This window comes from Notamacropus eugenii, chromosome 1 (assembly GCF_028372415.1).
Source record: "Notamacropus eugenii isolate mMacEug1 chromosome 1, mMacEug1.pri_v2, whole genome shotgun sequence".
Taxonomy (NCBI): domain Eukaryota; kingdom Metazoa; phylum Chordata; class Mammalia; order Diprotodontia; family Macropodidae; genus Notamacropus; species Notamacropus eugenii.
The window spans coordinates 318,502,720-318,524,399 of NC_092872.1; the positions used below are offsets into that span (position 1 = coordinate 318,502,720).

A 21,680-nucleotide genomic window follows, 5' to 3' on the forward strand; every position below is an offset into this window, starting at 1 on the left:
GAGATAATATCCTCCTAAGGTGGAAATTATTAGACAAAGTAATAAGACAAAGACGTAACGTGAAAGTTTTCTAATTAAATAGAAAATAAATTTTGAGAAAAGCAACAGAATTAGGCTATTTTCTCTAAGAACTATACATAAATGCAAATGATTGGCTTCCAAAACCGACTGATCATAGAAATTCAGACTTTGGTTATGTTTTTGTAATAAGTTCTCAGAATTGGATTTTGTACATTAAATGTACTGATAATGGTAAAGAAAGTGAAATTGTTTTCCCATTTTTATAGTATCTGTCCAATAATATTAAAAGCAGAACAGGACAAGAATGAGTATTCTAAGAAAAAAGCACCAGGACAAGAAGAATTTATAAGTGAATTGTATCAAACATTTAAAGATCAACTCATTACAATATTAAATAAATCACTTAGAATAACATTCAAAGAAGGGTATTATCAAATGAAACAAATATGATACTGATATTTAAAATCAGGAAGAGGAAAAACAGAGAAAGAAAATTATAGATCAATTTCACTAATGAATATCGATATAAAAATCCTAAATAAAATACTAGCCAAGATTGTATATGATGACCAAGTGGGATTTATACTAGGAATACAAAGATGGATTAACCCAAGGACAACTATTAACATACTTAATTATATGAATAACAACAGAAAAAAAAATCATGGTTACATTAATAGATACAAACAATTTTTTAGAAAACTTTAAAATATTGGTATAAATGGGTTATTCCTTAAACTGATGAAAAGTATGTTTATCTAATACGATTAGAAACTATTATTTGTAATGGGGATGAGCTAGAAGTCTTCCTGGTAAGATCAGATATCAAACAATGTCACCAGAGGGTGGAGTTAAGGTGGCAGAGTAGAAAGATGGACCTGCTATAGGTCTCCTCCCGTAGCCCATAAAAAACTTGTAAAAATGATTCTAAACAAATTGTAGAGCAGCAGAAGCCACAAAACCACAGAGTGTGTTTTCTACTCCAAGGCAACATGGAAAGCCAACAGGAAAGGCCTATTGCACCAGGCTCAGGGCAGAGTGTAACCCACAGAGCACAACTCAGCCTTGGCTGTGAGGCACAGCATGGACAGGACCAAAGCAGGCTTCAGGGGAAGGAATCACAGGAAGATGCATAAGTTCCCAGATTTCTCAACTCACAAATGCAAAAAGCAGCTTCAAATGTCAGTGAGAAAGCTCTTTCACCTGGTTGAGAAAGGAGCAGGATCCTGCCCTAGTCCTGGTACCACGCAGCAGCAGCATCAATATTAGGAGCCCTTGGCCTAAAGACCCTGGGAAATTAGGCTGCTGATCTGGATCTCAACACCCAGTGGCAGACTTGGCTTGAGGAGGAACACTGGCTGGTGGAACTCGTGGAGACTCTTGACAAGGAATCCTACTTGCAGATCCTGTGCAGAAGAGTGCTTATGTTTGTTCCCAGAACAGAGTGTAGGCCAGGAGAAGAGTAAACTCCCCTCTCTTGACTGTGCCACTGTGGAGGAACTGAGAACTTACAGGTCCCTAGAACATGCTCTCCACTTGACAATGGAATCAAAACTCAAGTAACTGGCTAGGGAAATGTTTAAAAAGGGGGAAAAAATAAGACTATAGGAGGTTACTTTCTTGGTGAACAGGTATTTTCTTCCATACTTTCGAATAGGGAAGAACAAGGCATACCATCAGAGGAAGGCATAAAAATCAAGACTTCAGCATCCAAAACCTCCAAAAAATATGCAATGGTCTCAGGCCATGGAAGAGCTCAAAAAGGATTTTGAAAATCAAGTAAGAGAGATGAAGGAAAAATCGGGAAGAGAAATGAGAGTGATGCAAAAAAATCAGGAAAAGCAAGTCAAAAGCCTGCAAAAGGAGACCCCAAAAAATGCTGAAGAAAATAACACCTTTAAAAATAGACTAACCCAAATGGCAAAAAAGGTCCAAAAAGTCAATGAGGAGAAGAACGCTTTAAAAAACAGAATTAGCCAAATGGAAAAGAGAGTTCAAAAGCTCACTGAAGAAGATCGTTATTTAAAAATTAGAATGGAGCAGATGGAAGCTGATGACTTTATAAGAAACCGAGAAATTACGAAACAAAACCAAAAGAATGAAAAAATAGAAGACAATGTGAAACATCTCATTGGAAAAGCAACTGACTTGGAAAATAGATCCAGGAAAGACAATTCAAAAATTATAGGACTATCTGAAAGCCCTGATCAAAAAAGAGCCTAGACATCATCTTTCATGAAATTATCCAAGAAAACGCCTCTGATAGTCTAGAACCAGAGGGCAAAATAAATATTGAAAGAATCCACCAATCACCTCCTGAAAGAGATCCAAAAAGCAAAACGCCTAGGAATATTGTACACAAATTTCAGAGTTCCCAGGTGAAGGAGAAAATATTACAAGTAATCAGAAAGAAATAATTCTAGTATTGTGGAAATACAATCAGGATAACACAAGATCTAGCAGCTTCTACATTAAAGGACTGAAGGGATTGGAATATGGTATTCTAGAAGTCAAAGGAACTAGGACTAAAACCAAAAATTACCTGCCCAGCAAAACTGAGTACAGTACTTCAGGGGGAAATTCAATGAAATAGATTACTTTCAAGCATTCTGAAGTGGACGTTATTCCTCCATGGGGGCCCTGGGCCACTTTCTGTTGTGCCCCCTTGCCTAGCAGCCACTTTCTGTTGTGCCCCCCCTTGCCTAGCAGCAACTTGGGCCCCTGTCAAAACTGTTCTGTGAGATATGATTGCTGTTAAAGCCACAAGGCTGTACTGGGAAGTGCCGAAATGCTTAAAAGGCACACATACACCTCAGTTCGGGGCTGCCTCCTCTGGGTTTTTCCATGAAACAGACATTGGCCTGGCTAATACAGAAGCTCTCAAAATTCCCAATTGACTCTTGCCTGTGTTTTTCTCGGTCCGTCCATTTCACATTCTTGAGGAAAAGACCAGAGCTGAATAAAAAATTTGACTTTCAAGAACAAGAATCAAGAGAAGCAGGAAGATGTAAACAGGAAAAAAGAAAATCATACGGGACTTACTAAATTTTAGCTGCTTACATTCTTACATGGAAAGATAATATTTGTAACTGTTGAGACTTCTCTCATTGAGTAGTTGAAAGGATCACACACACACACATATATAAATATATACATGTATACATATATATATATACATACACACACAGACACCACACACACACACACACACACACATATGTATATATATATATATATATATATATATATATATATATATATATATATATATATATATATATATATATATATATACATATATACAGAGAGTACAAGGTGAGTTGAATAAGAAGGGATGATATCTAAAGAAGTAAAATTAAGGGGTGAGAGAGGAATATATTGGGAGGAGAAAGGGAGAAATGGAATGGGACAAATTATCTCTCATAAAAGAGGCAAGAAAAAGCTTTTTCAATGGAGGGATAAAGGAGCAAGAGGTGAAAAGGAAAAAGTGAAGCTTACTCTCATCACATTTGGCTTAAGGAGGGAATAACATGTACACTCACTTTTGTATGAAAATCTATCTTACACTACAGGATAGTAGAAGAGAAGGGGATAAGTGAGGTGTGGGGAGGATGACAGAAGGGAGGGCAAATTAGAGGAGAAAGTAATTAAAAGTAAACATTTTGGGGGAGGGACAAAGTCAAAAGAGAGAATAGAATAAATGGGGGGCAGGATAGGATGGAGGGAAACGTAGGTAGTCTTTCACTGCGTGACTATGACGGAAGTCTTTTACATGACTACACATGTATGGCCTATATTGAATTGCTTGCCTTTTCAGTGGGGATAGGAGGGAGGAACGGAGAGAAGTTGGAACTCAAAGTTTTAGGAACGAATGTTGAGAATTGTTTTTGCATGCAACTGGGAAATAAGAAATACAAATAATGGGATATAGAAATCTATCTAGCCCTACAAGAAAAGAGAAGATGGGGATAAGGCAAGAGAGGAGTTTGCTTGAAAAGAAGGCAGATTGGGGAAAGGGGTAATCAGGAAGCACCGTGTCTTGGGGTGGGGGAGGGGAGAGAAATGTGGAGAAAATTTAGAATTCAAAATCTTGTGGAAATGAATGCTGAAAACTAAAAATAAATTAATTAATTAAAAGTTTCAAGAAAAAGAAACAATATCACCAATATTATTCAATACTCTATTGCAGATCATAGAAATAGCAATAAGACAAGAAAGAGAAATAGATGGAATCAAAATAGGGAATGAGGTAATAAAACCATCTCTTTTTGCAGATAATATGTTGTCATACTTGGAAAATTCCAAAGATTCAAGTAAAAAATTAATGGAAATAATAAATAATTATAGATGTATGACCAAAAAAAAAACCCCTGCAAGATGAGATACCCTCAATTAAAATAACTGTAGACAGTATGAAATATCTGGTAAAAATATCTGCAAAAAGAAACCAAGGAAATATGTCAGATAGAAATAACTATAAAAATATGCATTATTCATGGGTAGGCAGGACCAATATAATAAAGATTAAGAACAAAAACTCCACAGTCTCGAAGGAACTAACAAAAAATTGTAAAGGAAGGAAATTTTACTTTTCCCAGCACAACACCTTAAACTATATTAGAAGGCCATAATTAAATTATATCACAAGGCCATAATTATCAAAACTATCTGGTATTGGCTAAGAAATAGAAAAGTAGTTCCTAATTTTTTTAAAGGTGTTTATATTGGGATTTAGGTAAGGACAGAAATTTCAAATGGTATATAACCTGAAATTCTCTGAAGTTTCAATACCGAAGAAGCAAATTTAAATTATTTTACTAAATTATATTGTCAGAATAATCTAAGAACCTCTAGATTTGTAATGAGAGAAACAGAGCCCCTTTTAGAGATGTCCTAAAAATAAGCATATTGTTTAAGAAAAGATATATAGGGACCAGATAACTATATGAGACATCTGGGACTCAAAATCTGCTGATTAAATGGATATTGAGCATGCGTTCCTAGAAAACAAGGAGAGTCAATCTCAATTAATTTTAGTAATAGCTATTGTCTTGCTTTGGTCTTTTGTCTTAAGATGATTTAAGTTTTCTTGGTTATCTTGGTGACGTGTAAATTTTCCTTCTCAGAACTAGTCTACTGAGACCTGTAAGTAGTATGATCTGTACCTGACTTAATGTAATTATACAATTATGAGAATAGCGAGAAAAACTTTATTGCATTGATTGAATAGAGCCCTATGTAGCTGGGATATTGGATCATCTCTATGTGTTGTTTAGAGACTCTCAACTAAGCACCTATATTATAATGACCAGAAATTTAGATTCAAAGATTGATGCAAGGAATTTTCTCTAAGGGTTCCTACCAGGTCCTTCAAACTATTCCCACAGCTGCCAAACTTATGGGTGTGTACTCCTGAACTCGAAAGAAAGACCCTATTCCTGAGTGGATTGTAAAGCCTTTTGGGGACTTCAAGGTTCATCTGTTATGGACTTCCGCTTGCAAGAATTTTCCTCACTCTGAAATTAAACTGCTATTTGACCCTTGACTCATCTGCATCTGGCCTGGTTTGTTTGGCTCTGGCTAACCACTGGCTAGAGACCAGTCCAGTCTGGTCTACATTTAAAATTATTTCATCATTTAAGTAGTTATTTCTGTTTTCACAGGGAAATTAAAGGGATGTGAAAAGTTAGACGGCCAGAGCACAGCAGATTACTAAAGGAGAAGAGAATGCACCATCCAGAAGGAATGAAACAGAATAAGAAAAGAAGTTTGAGGATGATAATAAACTCCAATATCTACAAAGTTCTGCCTTCCAATTCCCAGTCATTCCCATTTACTTTCAGCAAATAGAAACTGTTTAAAGCTTAGCAAAAGCATTACTTTGGAACTTCATGACATATAACATATTTTTCAAAGACCTATAAATAAATTTTTATAACTACTTTAATGAGTATTGATTTTCAGAGGAAAGTACTTAAAGGATCACTGGATTTAAAGTTTGTCAAAGAACTTTTTTAAAAGTTTTACTTGAAAAAAATTGTACTTTGAATTTTTATATACTCAAGTAGCAATATAAATTGCAGAACCACATACATAATACAATTCTGTAAACTTAGATTTATCTTACAGCTTTTAGAAACAATTGGCTCACAATTTATAGTAGTATCAAATATGCATATTATGCATATTGTGCATATTATGATATCTTAATAAGAAAATAATTATCCATTATTTTACTGTTATTTTTGACATTTATTTTAGCGCAATAATATCTCATTCCATTCATATGGCACAATTTGATGAGAAATCAATGGGTATCCACTCAGTTTCTAGCTCTTTACTCCTATAGCTTTGTTTTGGCTGGTTGTCAAAAGTTTTGGAACATTTTATCATTATTCTTATTATCTTTGTGAGGTTTATGATTTGCCCTCTCCCTGTATTCCTTTCCCCGTGGCTATTATCTCTTGTTCTCACAAACATAATGAGCAATAGTAAATTCCTTCACTCTTTTTCTTTCCTTCTTTCCAAATGTATTTTTTTCTCTTGTAAGATTGAGGTTCCATTAATTATTCTACACACTTAAAAATACTTACCTTTGTTAGGTAAAGATACTTCTGTATTGAATTGGTGGGCAGGGTCTTATATACCTCCTTAAATCAATCAAAAATGATTGATTCAATCAAAGATGATTGAAGCTGAATATGAAATGAGCAAGGCCAACAATAAAGATGTGAGTAACTTGATAATTCTGTAAGGAATGGAAAGTAAGTAACTGAGAATCAGAGAAATTCTGAGTATCATGAAACTTAGATGTTGGAGTTACCTGAATTCTCTCTGACAAAGATAAGACTGAGCTCTAGGAGAAGAGGGAGACAGTGAAAATAGTTGTTAGCTGTACAGGCATCTGATGCTTATCTATCCACAGATACTATGTATGCTGTTTCATTATCAAATATTTGCAGATTAACTGAATCATAGTCTTTCAGGAAGTGATGAATCAATTCTTCTTGGCTTTCTTTTGCTATCTAGTGCTAAAATTTGTGAACCATTTTCATTTAGGATTTCTTGAAATATAGGCTTTTTTATACATTGATATAACATTTTAGATCTATTAGATTAGCTAAAATGAGAGAAGGGGAGGGTAGAGCCAAGACGGCAGAGTAGAAAGATGCGCATATGCTAGCTCTTACCCCGCAGCCCATAAAATACCTGTAAAGAAAAGCTCTCAACAAATTCTAGAGCAGCAGAAGTCACAGAACAACGGAGTGGAGGAGATTTCTATCCCAGAGTGACCTGAAAGACCGCGGGGAAAGGTCTATCACACAGCAGACGTGGAGCAGAGTCCAGGCCTGCCTTGGCCACACAGCACCGAAAGGAGCAGATCCGAGAAGGCTTCAGGGACAGAATCTCCAGAAGTAGTGCAGATCCCTAAAGCCACAGGTGCCAAAGGTCAGTAAGAGGGTCTTTTCAGCTGACTGAGAAGGGAGCAGGGTGTCCCCGTAACTCAGGCCTCCTCAGGTGACAGCAGTAGAGGCAGAAGCAGATGGGCTCCCAAAGCAGGCAGTAGCCCATATCCATTTTTGAAGGTCTCCTCGTAAACCCCCTTAGGGAACTGAGCCCTGTGTGGCAGCCCTGCTCCCTCTTGAGCAGCTGATCTTAAACTCACACTAAATAGCAGCCCTACCCCTGCCTAAAGCCCCTGAGGCTTTGGAGCAGCTCATCTGAATCTCAGCCCCCTGCGCTGGCTTGGTGGAACTGGAGGCAAGGTAGTTGTGGAGAGGAAACTCAGATGTCAAGTAACTGTTTGGGAAAATGCCCAAAAAAGGGGAAAAATAAGACCACAGAAGGTTACTTTCTTGGGGAACAGGTGTCTCCTCCCATCCTTTACGTTGAGGAAGAACAAGGTATACTGTCAGAGGAAGTCAAGGCCTCTGCCTCCAGGGCCTCCAGAGGGAACTTAAACTGAGCTCATGTAACAGAAGACCTTAAAAAACAAGTTATCAGTTTACTAAAGGAGAACCAAAAAAATGCTGAGGAAAATAACAGCTTTAAAAAGAGGCTAACTCAATTGAAAAAAGAGGTCCAAAAAGCCAATGAGGAGAAGGAGCCTTTTAAAAGCAGAATTAGCCAAATGGAGGTGAAGGTTCAAAAGCTCATTGAACAAAATATTTCATTGAAAGAGAGAATTGAGTTCAGGGAAATGAATGAGTATGAGTTAAACCAAGCAGTTAGTAAACAAAACCAAAAATCTGGAAAAACAGAAGATAATGTGAAACATCTCATTGGAAAAACAACTGACCTTGAAAATAGATCCAGGAGAAATAATTTAAAAATTATGGGACTACCTGAAAGCCATGATCAAAAAAAGAGCTTAGACATTATCTTCCATGAAAGTAACAAGGAAAACTGCCCTGATGTTCTAGAACCACAGGTCAAAATAAATGTTGAAAGAATCCACTGATCACCTCCTGAAAGAGATCCGAACAGAGAAACTCCTAGGAATAGTGTAGCCAAATTTCAGAGTTCCCAGATCATGGAGAAAATACTGCAAGCAGCTAGAAAAAAAATTTGAGTATTGTGGAAATACAATCAAGATAACACAGAATCTGGCAGCTTCAACATTAAGGGATCGAAGGGCTTGGAATGGGATATTTCAGAGGTCAAAGGAACTGGGATTGATATCAAAAATCACCTACCCAGCAAATCTGAGTGTAATACTGCAAGGGAATAATTGGTCATTCAATAATATAGAGGACTTTCAGTCATTCATATTGAGGAAAAGACCAGATCTGTATAGATAATTTGACTTCCCAAGACAAGAATCAAGAGAAGCATGAAAAGGTAAACAGGAAAGACAAATCATAAAAGACTCTCTAAAGTTGAACTGTTTACATTACTACATGGAAAGATAATATTTATAACTATTAAATCTATTATCAGTATTTGGGTAGATGGAGAGATTGGATACACACACAGAGAGAGAGATAGAGAGAGAGTACAGAGTGTGTTGAATCAGAAGAGATGATATCCACACAAAAAAATAAAATAAAATAAAATAAAATAAAATTATAGAAGGGGAAAGTGACAAAAGTTGGAGAGGATGTGGAAAAATGATATGCCAGTTCATTGTTTCTGAAGTTGTAAACACATTCTAGAGCAGCAGAAGTAAAAAAATGACAGAGTGAAACAGATTTCCAGCCTAAGACAATCTTGAAGGCCCACAGTCAGGGTCTACTGCATTGAACTCAGAGCTAAGCACAGCTCAGTATTGTCACAGACACGAATGGAGTAGGTCTCAGGGCACTGAATCACTGGCAGCTTTAGTGGTTTCCAAACTTTTCAGTTCACAAACACCAAAGACAGTTTCAAAAGTCAATGGAAAAGCCCTCTCACTCAGGTGAGAGAAGAACATGGTCAAGTCGAGCTTCAGCCACAGCCTCAGGGCAGCAGCAGTCACTGCTGCAGAGGCAGCTGCTTCTGGAGCTCTTGTCCTACAAACAGTGGAGAAATCCAGCAGCTGATCTGGGTTGCAGTCCTAGGGGAGGCAGTCCTGGTGTGAGGAAGAGCACTAGTATGGTAGAGCTAGTGGCAGCTGTGGAGAGGGAATCTTACTCTCGGATCCAGGGCAGAAAAGAGTGTTTGTGAATGCTCACAGACCACAGTACAATCCAGGAGAGGAGCAAACATCTCTCCTTTGATCATATCACTTTAGAAGAACTGAGAATTTACAGGTTCCTAGAGATATCTCTAAAAACAGCTGCACAAACCCCCTGGAACTTGGAGCAGCATGCCCTCCACTTAATAAAGAGCTCAAAAGTCAAGTAATTGGGTGGGGAAATGACCAAAGAGGAGAAAGGGTTACTTTCTTGGTAAAAGGCATTTTCTTACGATAAGGATAATCAAAACATACAACTGGAGGACAATCAAAGTATACAACTAGAGAAAGACAGCAATGTTAAGTCTCCTACATCCAAAGCCTCCCAAAAAAGTATGAAATGTTCTCAGGTCATTGAAGAGTTCAAAAAGAATTTTGCAAATCAATTAAGAGAGACCAGCATGTGGAGCACAGACCAGCATCTGGAGCACAGACCAGCGTGGAGTGCAGATCAGCTTGGAGCCGCAAAGACAGAACGCAAAACAGCATTCAGGGCACCACTGGCAACAGTTCCCAGATTAATCAACCCACAAACTCCACAGACAGCTTCAAAGGAGAGCTCCTTCATCCAGCACAGGGGAGTATGGGCTGGACCTCTGGCAGCAGGCACTGAAGAGGCAGCTGCTATTTTCACAGCCCTCCACCTAGAGCCCCTGGGGGAATTGAAGGACTGATTAAATCTCAGCCCTGAGTGGCATCCTTGGGAGAACTTTGTCTAAAGTCCCTGGGTGAATTGAGCCAGCGATCTCATTCTCAGCCCTGAGCTCCACCCAGGGGTGAGGAGGAGCACTGGCAGTGGAGCTGGAGGAGGTTGTGGTGAGGGAATTCAATTGCAGATTCTGAGCAAAAGTGTTTTTGGTTTGCTCCCAGAACAGTTTGCAGGTCAGGAGAGGAGTAAACAGCTCTCTCATGATTGTGCCACCTTGGAGGAATTGAGAACTTACAGGTCTCCAGAACACACCCTCATCTCAGCAAAGGTCTCAAAAGTCAAGTAACTGGCTGGGAAAATGCTCAGAAAGGGAGAAAAAATAAGATGATAGAAGGTTCCTTTCTTGGTGAACATGTCATTTCTTTCATCCTTTCAGATGAGGAAGAACAAAGCATAACATCAGAGGAAGTCAAACCTTCTGAGTTCAAAGCTCCAAAAATAAATGTACAACGGTTTCAGGCCATGGAAGACCTTAAAAAGGATTTTGAAAATCAAATACGAGAGGTGGAAGAAAAAGTTGGAAGAGAAATGAAAGTGATGCAAGAAAATCATGAAAAGCAAGTCAAGAGCTTGCTTGAAATATAATATTCCAGAAGTCAAAGGAACTGGGATTACAATAAAAAATCACCTACCCAGCAAAACTGAGTGTAATACTTCAGAGGAAAAAATGATAATTCAATACAATAGAGAACTTTCAAACATTCTTGATGAAAAGACCAGAACTGAATAGAAAATTTGACTTTCAAACACAATAATCAAGAGAATTGTGAAAAGACAAACAGGAAAGGGACCAGATAAAGGAGTTTCTTAAGTTGAACTGTTTACATTCTTACGTGGAAAGAAAATATGTGTAACTCTTGAGTTTTTTCTCAGTATTTGAGTAGTTGGAGGGATTATACACACACACACACACACACACACACACATAACGACAGAGAACACAGGGTGAGTTGAATAAGAAGGGATGATACCTAAAAAAATAAAATAAAATTGAGGGGTGAGAGAGGAATATATTGGAAGGAGAAAGGGAGAAATTGAATGGGGCAAATTATCACTCATCAAGGAGGCAAGAAAAAGCTTCATCAGTGGAAGAGAAAAGGGAGGATGTGAGAGGGGAAGAGGGAAGCTTGCTCTTATCGCATTGGGCTTGAGGGAAAGACATGCTCACTCAATTTGGTATGAAGGTATATCTTGGACTACAAAAGGGTAGGGGAGAAGGGAACAAGTAGGGTGAGGGGGATGGTAGAAAGGAGAGCAACTGGGAGAAGGGAGTAATCAGAAGTAAACTTTTTTGGGAAGGGACAAGATCAAAAGAGAGAATAGCATAAATGGGGCAGGATAGGATGGAGGGAAATATAGTTAGTCTTACACAACATGTCTATTATGGAAGTCTTTTGCAAAACTACACATATATAGCCCATTTTGAATTGCCTGCCTTCTCAGTGGGGATGGCTAGGGAGGGAGGAAGGGAGAGAATTTGGAATTCATAGTATTAGGAATGAATGTTAAGAATTGCTTTTGCATACAACTGGGAAATAAGAAATACAGGTAATGGGGTATAAAAACCTATCTTCCCCTACAAGAAACGAGAGAAGAAGAGGATAAGGGAAAGGAGGGTTGTGATAGAAGTGAAGGCATATTGAGGGAAAGGGTAATCAGAATGCAAGGCATTATGGGGTGGGGGGAGGAGCGAGACAGGGAGAAAACTTGTAACTCAAAATTTTGTGGAAATGAATGTTGAAAACTAAAAATAAATAAACATTAAAAAATAAATTAAAAAAAGAAAATCAAGTAAGAGCAGTAGAAGAAAAACTGGGAAGAGAAATGAGAGTGATGTAAGAAAATCACAAAACATGAGTCAACAGCTTGCTAAAGGAAACCTCGAAATATGCTGAGGAAAATAACAGGCAAAAGAGGTCCAAAAAGCCAATGAGAAGAAGAATGTTTTAAAAAGAAATATTGGCCAAATGGAAAAGGAGATTCAACAGCTTACTGAAGAAAATAATTGCTTCAAAATCAGAATAGAGCAAATAGAAGTTAATAACTTTATCAGAAATCAAGGAATTATACAACAGAACCAAAAGAATGAAAAAAATAGAAGACAGTGTAAAATATCTCATCGGAAAAACAACTGACCTGGAAAGCATATCCAGAGGAAATAATTTAAAAATTATTGGTCTATCTGAAAACCAGGACCAAAATAAAAGAGCCTAGAGATCATCTTTAAAGAAATTATCAGGGGGCAGAACCAAGAGGGCGGAGTAGAAAGACCTACATACTGCTAGCTCTTCCCCCACAGCCCATAAAATACCTGTAAAGAAAGACTCTCAACAAATTCCAAAGCAGCAGAAGCCACAGAACAACAGAGTGGAGGAGATTTCCAGCCCAGGGTTCCCGACGGGGAACATTTGTCGCACCAGATGTGGAGCAGAGCCCAGCCTAGCCTTGGCTGTGCAGGGGCTCTGGGACGATGCAAGTAGGCCTGGGAGAGAAATCCCCAGTCACAGAATCCCAGTTGCAGTAGCAGCAGTTGGCAGATCCTTCAACCCACAGGTGACAAAGGTCAGTGAGAGGGCTTTTTTCAGCTGGCTGAGAAGGCAGAAGGGCATTCCCATAACTCCTGTGAGAGGCCACATCGAGAGGGCTGCAGCAGCTTCTACAGCAGCCCACATCCATTGTCAGATTGTAAAACCCCTGGGGGCACTGAGCAGCTCATTCCTAACTCAGCCCTGTGTAGAGGCCCTGCCCCAACCTGATACTCCTGAGGGATCTGAGCAGCTGATCTTTATCTCACACTGAATGGTGACCCTCCCTCCTCAGCTTATCTGAATCTAAGCCCTCAGTGCAGGCTTGGAGGAACTGGAGGCAAGGTGGTTGTGAAGACAAAACTCTATTACTCAGATTCTGGGCACAAAAATTTTTGCTTGCTCCCAGCACAGTGTACATGTTTGATTGTATCACCTTGGAGGAACTGAAATCTTACAGATCCTCAGAGTATACCCTACTCTTGACAAAGCACCCAAAAGTCAAGTAACTGATTGGGAAAGTGCTCAAAAAAGGGGGAAAAAATAAGACTATAGAAGGTTACTTTCTTGGTGAATAGGTATCTTCTCCCATCTTTTCAGATGAGGAAGAACAATATTCACCATCAGGGAAAGACATAAAAGTCAAGGCTTCTGTATCCAAAACATCCAAAATAAATATACAGTGAGCTCAGGCCATGGAGGAGCTCCAAAAGGATTTTGAAAATCAAGTAAGAGAGGTGGAGGAAAAACTAGGAACAGAAATGAGAGAGATGCAAGAAAAGTATGAAAAGCAGGTCAACGCCTTGCTAAAGGAGACCCAAAACAATGCTGAAGAAAATAACACCTTGAAAAATAGGCTAACTCAATTGGCAAAAGAGGTTCAAAAAGCCAATGAGGAGAAGAAAGCTTTCAAAAGCAGAATTAGCCAAATGGAAAAGGAGATTCAAAAGCTCACTGAAGAAAATGGTTCTTTCAAAATTAGAATGGAACAGATGGAGGCTAATGAATTCAGGAGAAACCAAAAAAATCACAAAACAAAACGAAAAGAATGAAAAAATGGAAGATAATGTGAAATATCTCATTGGAAAAACAAAAGACCTGGAAAATTGATCCAGGAGAGACAACTTAAAAATTATGGGCCTACCTGAAAGCCATGATCAACAAAAGAGCCTAGACATCATCTTTCATGAAATTATCAAGAAAAACTGCCCTGAGAGTCTAGAACCAGAGGGCAAAATAAGTATTCAAGGAATCCACAGACCACCGCCTGAAAGAGATCCAAAAAGAGAAACTCCTAGGAACATTGTGGCCAAATTCCAGAGTTCCCTGGTCAAGGAGAAAATATTGCAAGCAGCTAGAAAGAAACAATTCAAGTATTGTGGAAGTACAATCAGGATAACACAAGATCTAGCAGCTTCTACATTAGGGGATCGAAGGGCATGGAAGAGGATATTCCAGAAGTCAAAGGAACTAGGACTAAAACCAAGAATCACCTATCCAGCAAAACTGAGTATAATACTTTAGGGGAAAAATTGGTCTTTCAATGAAATCGAGGACTTTCAAGCATTCTTGATGAAAAGACCAGAGCTGAAAAGAAAATTAAACTTTCAAACACAGGAATGAAGAGAAGCACAAAAAGGTAAACAGCAAAGAGAAGTCATAAGAGACTTAGAAAAGATGAACTGTTTACATTCCTACATGGAAAGACAATATTTGTAACTCTTAAAACTATTCAGCATGTGAGTACTGGGTGGGATTACACACACACACACATGCACACGCACACACACATAGAGACAGAGTGCACAGAGTGAACTGAAGAGGATGGGATCGTATCTTTAAAAACATGAAATCAAGTGGTGAGAGAGAAATATATTGGGAGGAGAAAGGGAGAAATGGAATGGGGCAAATTATCTCTCATAAAAGAGGCAAGCAAAAGACTTATTAGTGGAGGGATAAAGAGGGGAGGTGAGAGAAAAACATGAAGTTGACTCTCATCACATTCCACTACAGGAAGGAATAAAATGCACACTCCTTTTGGTATGAAAACCTATCTTACAATACAGGAAAGTGGGGGATAAGGGGATAAGCAGGGTGGGGGGGGATGATGGAAGGGAGGTCATGGGGAGGAGGGAGCAATCTGAGGTTGACACTCATGGGGAGGGACAGGATCAAAAGACAGAATAGAAGTAATGGGGGACAGAATAGGATGGAGGGAAATATAGTTAGTCTTATACAACATGACTATTATGGAAGTCATTTGCAAAACTACACAGATTTGGCCTATATTGAATTGCTTGCCTTCCAAAGGGAGGGTGTGGGGAGGGAGGGAGGAAAAGAAGTTGGAACTCAAAGTTTTAGGAATAACTGTCGAGTACTGTTCATGCCACTAGGAAATAAGAATTACAGGTAAAGGGGTATAGAAAGTTATTAGGCCCTACAGGACAAAAGAGAAGGTGGAGACAAGGGCAGAGAGGGATGATAGAAGAGAGAGCAGATTGGTGATAGGGGCAATTAGAATGCTCGGTTTTTTGGGGTGGGGGGAGGGGACAAAAGGGGAGAAAATGTGGAACCCAAAATTTTGTGAAAATGAATGTTAAAAGTTAAATAAATAAATTATTAAAAAAATTAAAAAATAAAATATAATTCAAAAAAAACCTGTTTTTGATGCAACTGGGAAATAAATTGTACAGGCAATGAAGTATAGAAATCTATCTTGCTCTAGAGGAAAATGGAGAGGAGAGGGGATGAAGAAGGGGAAGGTGATAGAAGGGAGGGCAGATTGGGCAAAGGAGTGGTTGGGGTTCATGCTATCCTGGAGTGGGGGGAGGGGAGAGATGGAGAGACAATTTGGAATTCAAAATCTTTTCAAACTGAATGTCGAAAACTGAAAATAATTAAATTACATTTAAAAATAAAAAAATAAATCATGAAATCAGTGATTTTGTGAAAACATGGAAAGACTAGTACAAAATAATGAAGAGCAAATTGAGAAAAACAAAGAGGACATCATATACAGTTACATCAATAATGTTTTAAGAATGACTTTCAGTGAATAGGTTGTTCTGTGTATTATAAATATCCAAATTAACAATAAGGACATGTGAAGAAAGATGCTATCTGCATCTCAAAAAATAACAGATATATAGAATGATTTTACATTTTTATACAAATATACATATACTATTGCTGTCTAATGGTAACTGATTCTATGAGGGGGGAGGAAAGGGGAAAAAATAAATAATTTTACATGATAATTTTGTTGTATATTTGAAATGAAGAGCAAGAATAGATTTGCAGTTTCATATAAAATTATTTTATTGCACATTTTGTACTACATCTATTGCACTACATTTTGAAAATGCTTGTTTTATTCCATAAATTAAAAATTAAATAAAAAAGAAGCGTAGGCGTTTTCTTTGGTTGTCTTTTTCACATAGTCTGATGATTCTTAACATTTTCTGTCCTTGATCTGTTTTCCAGGTCAGGTTTTTAAAAAATATTTATTATTTCGTCTTTCATTTCTTCCAGATACTTTTATAGTCCTTGTGGCCAAGCCATATTATCTTCTATGTGTCTGCTTGTAGCTGTTATGTTATAGGTTTTCTTTCTGAGCAATTATTGACCCATAGACATATTTTTAAATGATATTTAGTGTCCTATATAATCATATGTCTAGCCTTGCTTCTTGATTTCACACTCCATGCCAAAGCTAAACTTCATTTCCTGCCACTTTTTTGGATGGAATAGTCAAGTCTAGTATGGTCCTAATCCTCTCTCTGCAGGGTTCTGTCTCCCATCAGAAATTTGTGATTGGCTTTTCCAGATCAAAATACTGAGTTGTCTGGGTGACAATAGGTTATGATAATTATTACAAAATTCTTCATTTGCGATGCCTGTGTTAGGTCTAGGTACAACTTTTCTGCCAAATAATCACAAAATTCAGCGCCAAGAAAATTCTAGAAAATGTGCGTGTATGTGTGTATAGTTCAGGGAGATATATGTGTGTGTCTGTGCGTGCATGTGTCTATGTATTCATATATATACATATATATTTAATACGTATTTATATCTACATATATATGTGTGTGTCCCTGAAACCAATGCTTTGGTCAAAGCCGAAAGGAAAATGGTAAATCATTATAATTTCTGTGGCACTAAGTTCATTTCTGATCAAAATAACGAAAGAAAAATAAGTGCACTTCTGAGATTTTATTCTATATAAAAATCATAATATATTTGAACTTCCCTTTTATCTCTTCGTTTTTGTAAGCTTTCATCTTCATGCTTCAAATTCTTCAATTTTCATGGAAAATGTTCTGTGATTAGGTGATCCTCATGACGGAACATAACAATATTAACTTCACATTCAACAATGAAATTGGTAGTTTTAAGGGTAGGCTAGGTGAAAGGTATGGTGAACAACATGTATAAAGGAACAAATAAACTTTTGCAAACATTCCCATCAGCAATTTAAATATTCTGAATCCTTGACATCTCTGGTGTATCCTTCTGCACAACCCCAGGTTTCCAAGTTGAGGTTACTAATCAAAATTCTATGTTCTTAATAGCATTTTCTGAGTATTCAAACACCTCTTGTTAGTTGCTATGTAATAACACAGTTGAGTTGAGATCCCCTCTACAGAGAAATTTGGGAGGGATGCTTTATCATTAATATTCTGTAAGGTTTCAAATGTAATTGAAATTCCACAAGACTTGGAAACTGATTTAACCCTCTGAAGAGCAGAACTAAAGATGAACTCATGTCTTTGAAAAGTCCTTGACCAAAAGAGTGTCACAGATCACATAAAAAGATATATTGAATGCTGCCAAGTACACTATAGTAGGTATCATAAAAAACTTTGTTGCCTTTCACATATAGACAGAACTCAAAAAAATTGTCTGTTTTTAACTGTGAAACTTCTTTGGCTTCATAATTTCTAATGAACTGGAATAAGTTGTATAGGACTGGAATAATACTTTTACTGACTCTTTTGATCTCGATGTCCAGTTCGATTCCCCTACCTAATCTGCAGAAGTAAGTGGGGTTACTTGCTCCTATTGCTTCCTACGTCCTCCTGTCACCTAACCACTTCATCCTTCTTCTCATCAGTCATGGAATCATATGACAATTTCTCAGGGCATAGGAAAGATCTCATTTGCCTTCCTCTTTTTTCCCCCATCTCCATTATATGGCTCTGTCAGTTTCTACATTTGCAAGGAAAGAAATTATTATTTATCTCTAATATTAACAGCTAACTATTAAAATTAGAGAGACCCTAGTTTTTTCCCCTGCTGGTCTATTTTTTTCCCCATCTGTCAAGGACTGGACTCATGGAAGATAAGATTAAGATTCTCCTCATTCTGGATATTGTTACTCCACTCAACCAGCTCAGGCTTGGGTAGGGGATATAGATTCTTTGTCTAGATTGCCTAAGGCTGAGGGTAGTCTGGCTATAGGCATAGTCTGTCTGTCCAGGAGTGATATGATGTCACTCTCAGTACCTCAATGGAGTGAGCTCATTTCTTTTTGTAAAGTCCACCTCTCATTAACTGTAAACTAATCAGTGTTGCTTGCCACCCTCAGGAACACTCCTCTTTCAAGGGCATATAAACTGTGAAGCTACCGCCATGGTTGTCTTTAGTAATCAAATATCACTGATCATTTATCAAAAATGCTGGTATTATTGATAAAATGACTAGTTCTCCAGAAATATGTCTCTTGAATTTTTAAAATGCTGCAGTTATGGTAACCAAATAAAGGGATCAGAGTCTTATACCCTAGATTCTTAACAAAAAAGAAACAAACTCTCTCAAATATCTGGGGCTCATATGGAGAGTTCTTCACAGGGAGAGGAATGTTAGGACTGGCTGTGATCTGACTCTCCTTTTTACCCAAAATTAAATTTTATATGCACAAGTTTCTATATTTTGTGTCTATATATCTGTTTTTAATGCTAGAGTTCTCTAATTTTCACTCACACCAGCAAAGAAATCATCAGTAGAATTTGGCACAGTCTACTGATAAGACCCCCCAGTCAAGTCAGGCTTATGAGGATATATTGGGAGGTGCGCAAAAGTTGTGGGAAGCATCTGCCAAAGAGGGCTTTGAGAGAAGGTCTGCTTTCTTCTTCATGGTGATCCAACAGGGTTGTGGCCACCTAAGCAGTTTATTTTTGGGTCATGGCCTGGGTACCTCAGTCCTATTGCTTAAGTAGGCATGCTCTGGAAGTCTTTTGCAGCTAGATGTAAAGGAAATTGAGGCAAGTTGTGAGAGTACCAACTCCCATAAAAGCAACTAGTCCTGGATATCTTGCTTTCCAAACTGGGAACATAGCTTTTACATCTCAGCTTTGATTTCTGTATGTTTTTGTCTGTGTTTTGTGTTTAGGATATGGTCTGTATCTGTTAGGTAAGACATCCTAAAAAGGCAGGGTGAGACTATCCCAGGCTATAACATTTAAAAGGTGGTCATTTTAAAGCATTCTCTTTCTGCCTTTTGATTTTAAGTGTCGAGTTTTAGAGGTAGAATCCAAGAAAGACTTTCATTCTCACTAAACACCAAGTTCCTCCCTCCCTCCCATCCGTTTGGATGGAGCTTTATCAGAAGCTTTAAACTGATAAAGATAAAGAGATAAACTGATAATGATAAAGGGAAAACCTTATTGGCTAATGAGGGAAAAGTAAATTAAATAGACATTTGGAGAAAGGGATTTTTTTTTTTGTTACTCCAAAGTTAGATAAATTCAAATATAATTGAATCTCAAAGGTAAAGTTTGTAGATCATGTTTAAATTAAATCTAGGTGACTGTTTTTCCCTTCTCACCACCCCCCCCCCAAATTATTAGACATCAGGGCAATGTGTTTAAAATTGCAAAGATAAGATAAGGGATTTTTTTTTTTGTCTTTTTAGACACTTTGATCAGGGCTTTTGTATCATCGCCTTAAATGCAACCACTTTAGAATTTCAGTAATTTATGTTTAAAATGTATATTACATTTGTAAAAGCTGTTTTTATAAGAAATGTTGGTGAAAGGTCCAAGGGAAATACAGCTCCCTTGATTTATAATTATTAAGAATTAACTCTCTCCAGTTCCTAAAAGGTGAAAATTAGCAAGACAGAAATGGGGTGAGTATGACTTTTAATATGGAAAACAGTTTTTTAGGCAACATAACATATCTCTCTTGTTGAATAGGCAGTCAGGCCTTTTGTAAGCTGTTACTAAGCTTGGGAACCAAAATATAGAGCATGGTCCTCTTGTTCCAAGTGCCAAGTGGCAATTTCTGTTACAGGGAATTAGAAGAAATCCGATGAGCAACATACTCCTAAGTATGAAAATTAAATATCTTATATACTGTAACTTTTAAAATCTTTAGCAGTGGGTTAGTTGGAAATAGTTAATCCCATAATATGAAATGCTTGGAATGAATGACCTTGGGTAAAATATAATACTAAATCACTGAAATTATAATTTAAGGTTCTATACGATATTATTTAGAAATTAGATATGATAGAATATGATCTCATTTTAAGTGAAATTCATTTTTGTTGTTATGATTATGATTATCTATTATTATCTATCATAATCTATGGGTCAGGAAGGTTCTTAGTAAGCCAAGTTACCTCAGTTATGTGATTTGTAATAATGTGAAGAAAAGTATCTAACATTAATTTAATAATTCATTGTATTAGAAATATTGTTAGAAAAATATTCTTCTTCAATTCTTTTGGATTATGGATATATTGTTAAAAGGTTGATGTAAATATATTAAAAATAAATCCATAGTATATTAGTAACTCAGTTAGGTTGTCAGTATTTTAAAATTTCAGGATCTAGCCCAATGCTTGGTTACAGTACAATGCTTCGACTTCAGTTAAAAACTAGAAATTACAAAGGAAAAAATCTTTAGAAAATTATCTTTTACCAGCTTTAGTCTAAATGTAAGGTCAGATAAACATCTGGTTAATTGGGCTCACCCACATTTCAGAATAAATTTGTAGGAAGGCCATACATATTAAATCTAACAGTACACAAATTTTGGATAGGGAATACATGTATAAACACACACATATGTATATGGTTTATATTTGCTAGGTATGGGGTCCTAAAAAAGGCAGAGTGAGACTATCTAATATATCTATAATCTATATGATATATGTGTGCATATATGTGTGTGTGTGTCTGTGTGTGTGTGTATCTTAGTAAAGTTCAAAACGAAAATTATTTAATTAACTTTTGCTGTGAAAGTTCCTGGAGGTTTCTGCCTAGGGAAACTGACCACACTCAGTATTGGATCAAATTCTTTATGTCTCTTCTTTGTCTCGGCAGAAAGCCAACTTTGAACCTAGCATCTCACAAAATTTTAGCCCAACACACTATAAACTAACCTGATGATAACAGGTGTAATTTCAAACTGCATATGCAGCTTGAAATAGGTAAAGGAGGATGGAGATTGAAAACTGATACGACCTTAAGGAAGTAGAGGAAAAGATTGTACATATAGATCTGGGAATTGTCATCACATGTTTTCGGGGCGGGGGGAGGTAAATATACGAATCTATGGATAACATTTTTTTTTCTTCTAAAGTGCAAGCACTACTAGGCATTGAAACTTAAAATGTTAACATTACCAATTATTAATCTGGATTTGACATGATTTAAGCCCAGATCTATCCAGAAGGAAATAAGAATGTGTTCTGAGTGTGTTAGAATGTAACACAAAAGACATTTGTTATTTTGGCATAAAGAAACTTGTTAGCTGAGAGACC

General features: G+C 37.3%; 1 protein-coding gene and 1 pseudogene across 2 annotated transcripts in view; both read right to left on the minus strand.

Annotated features, from left to right (window-relative positions):
• The window catches only part of MDGA2 (MAM domain containing glycosylphosphatidylinositol anchor 2), a 904,469-nt gene that overhangs the window by 691,087 nt on the left and 191,702 nt on the right, over window positions 1-21,680 (minus strand). The gene's annotated exons all lie outside the window — the stretch shown is intronic.
• Window positions 17,123-21,331, minus strand: LOC140529388 (vacuolar protein sorting-associated protein 26C pseudogene; annotated as a pseudogene).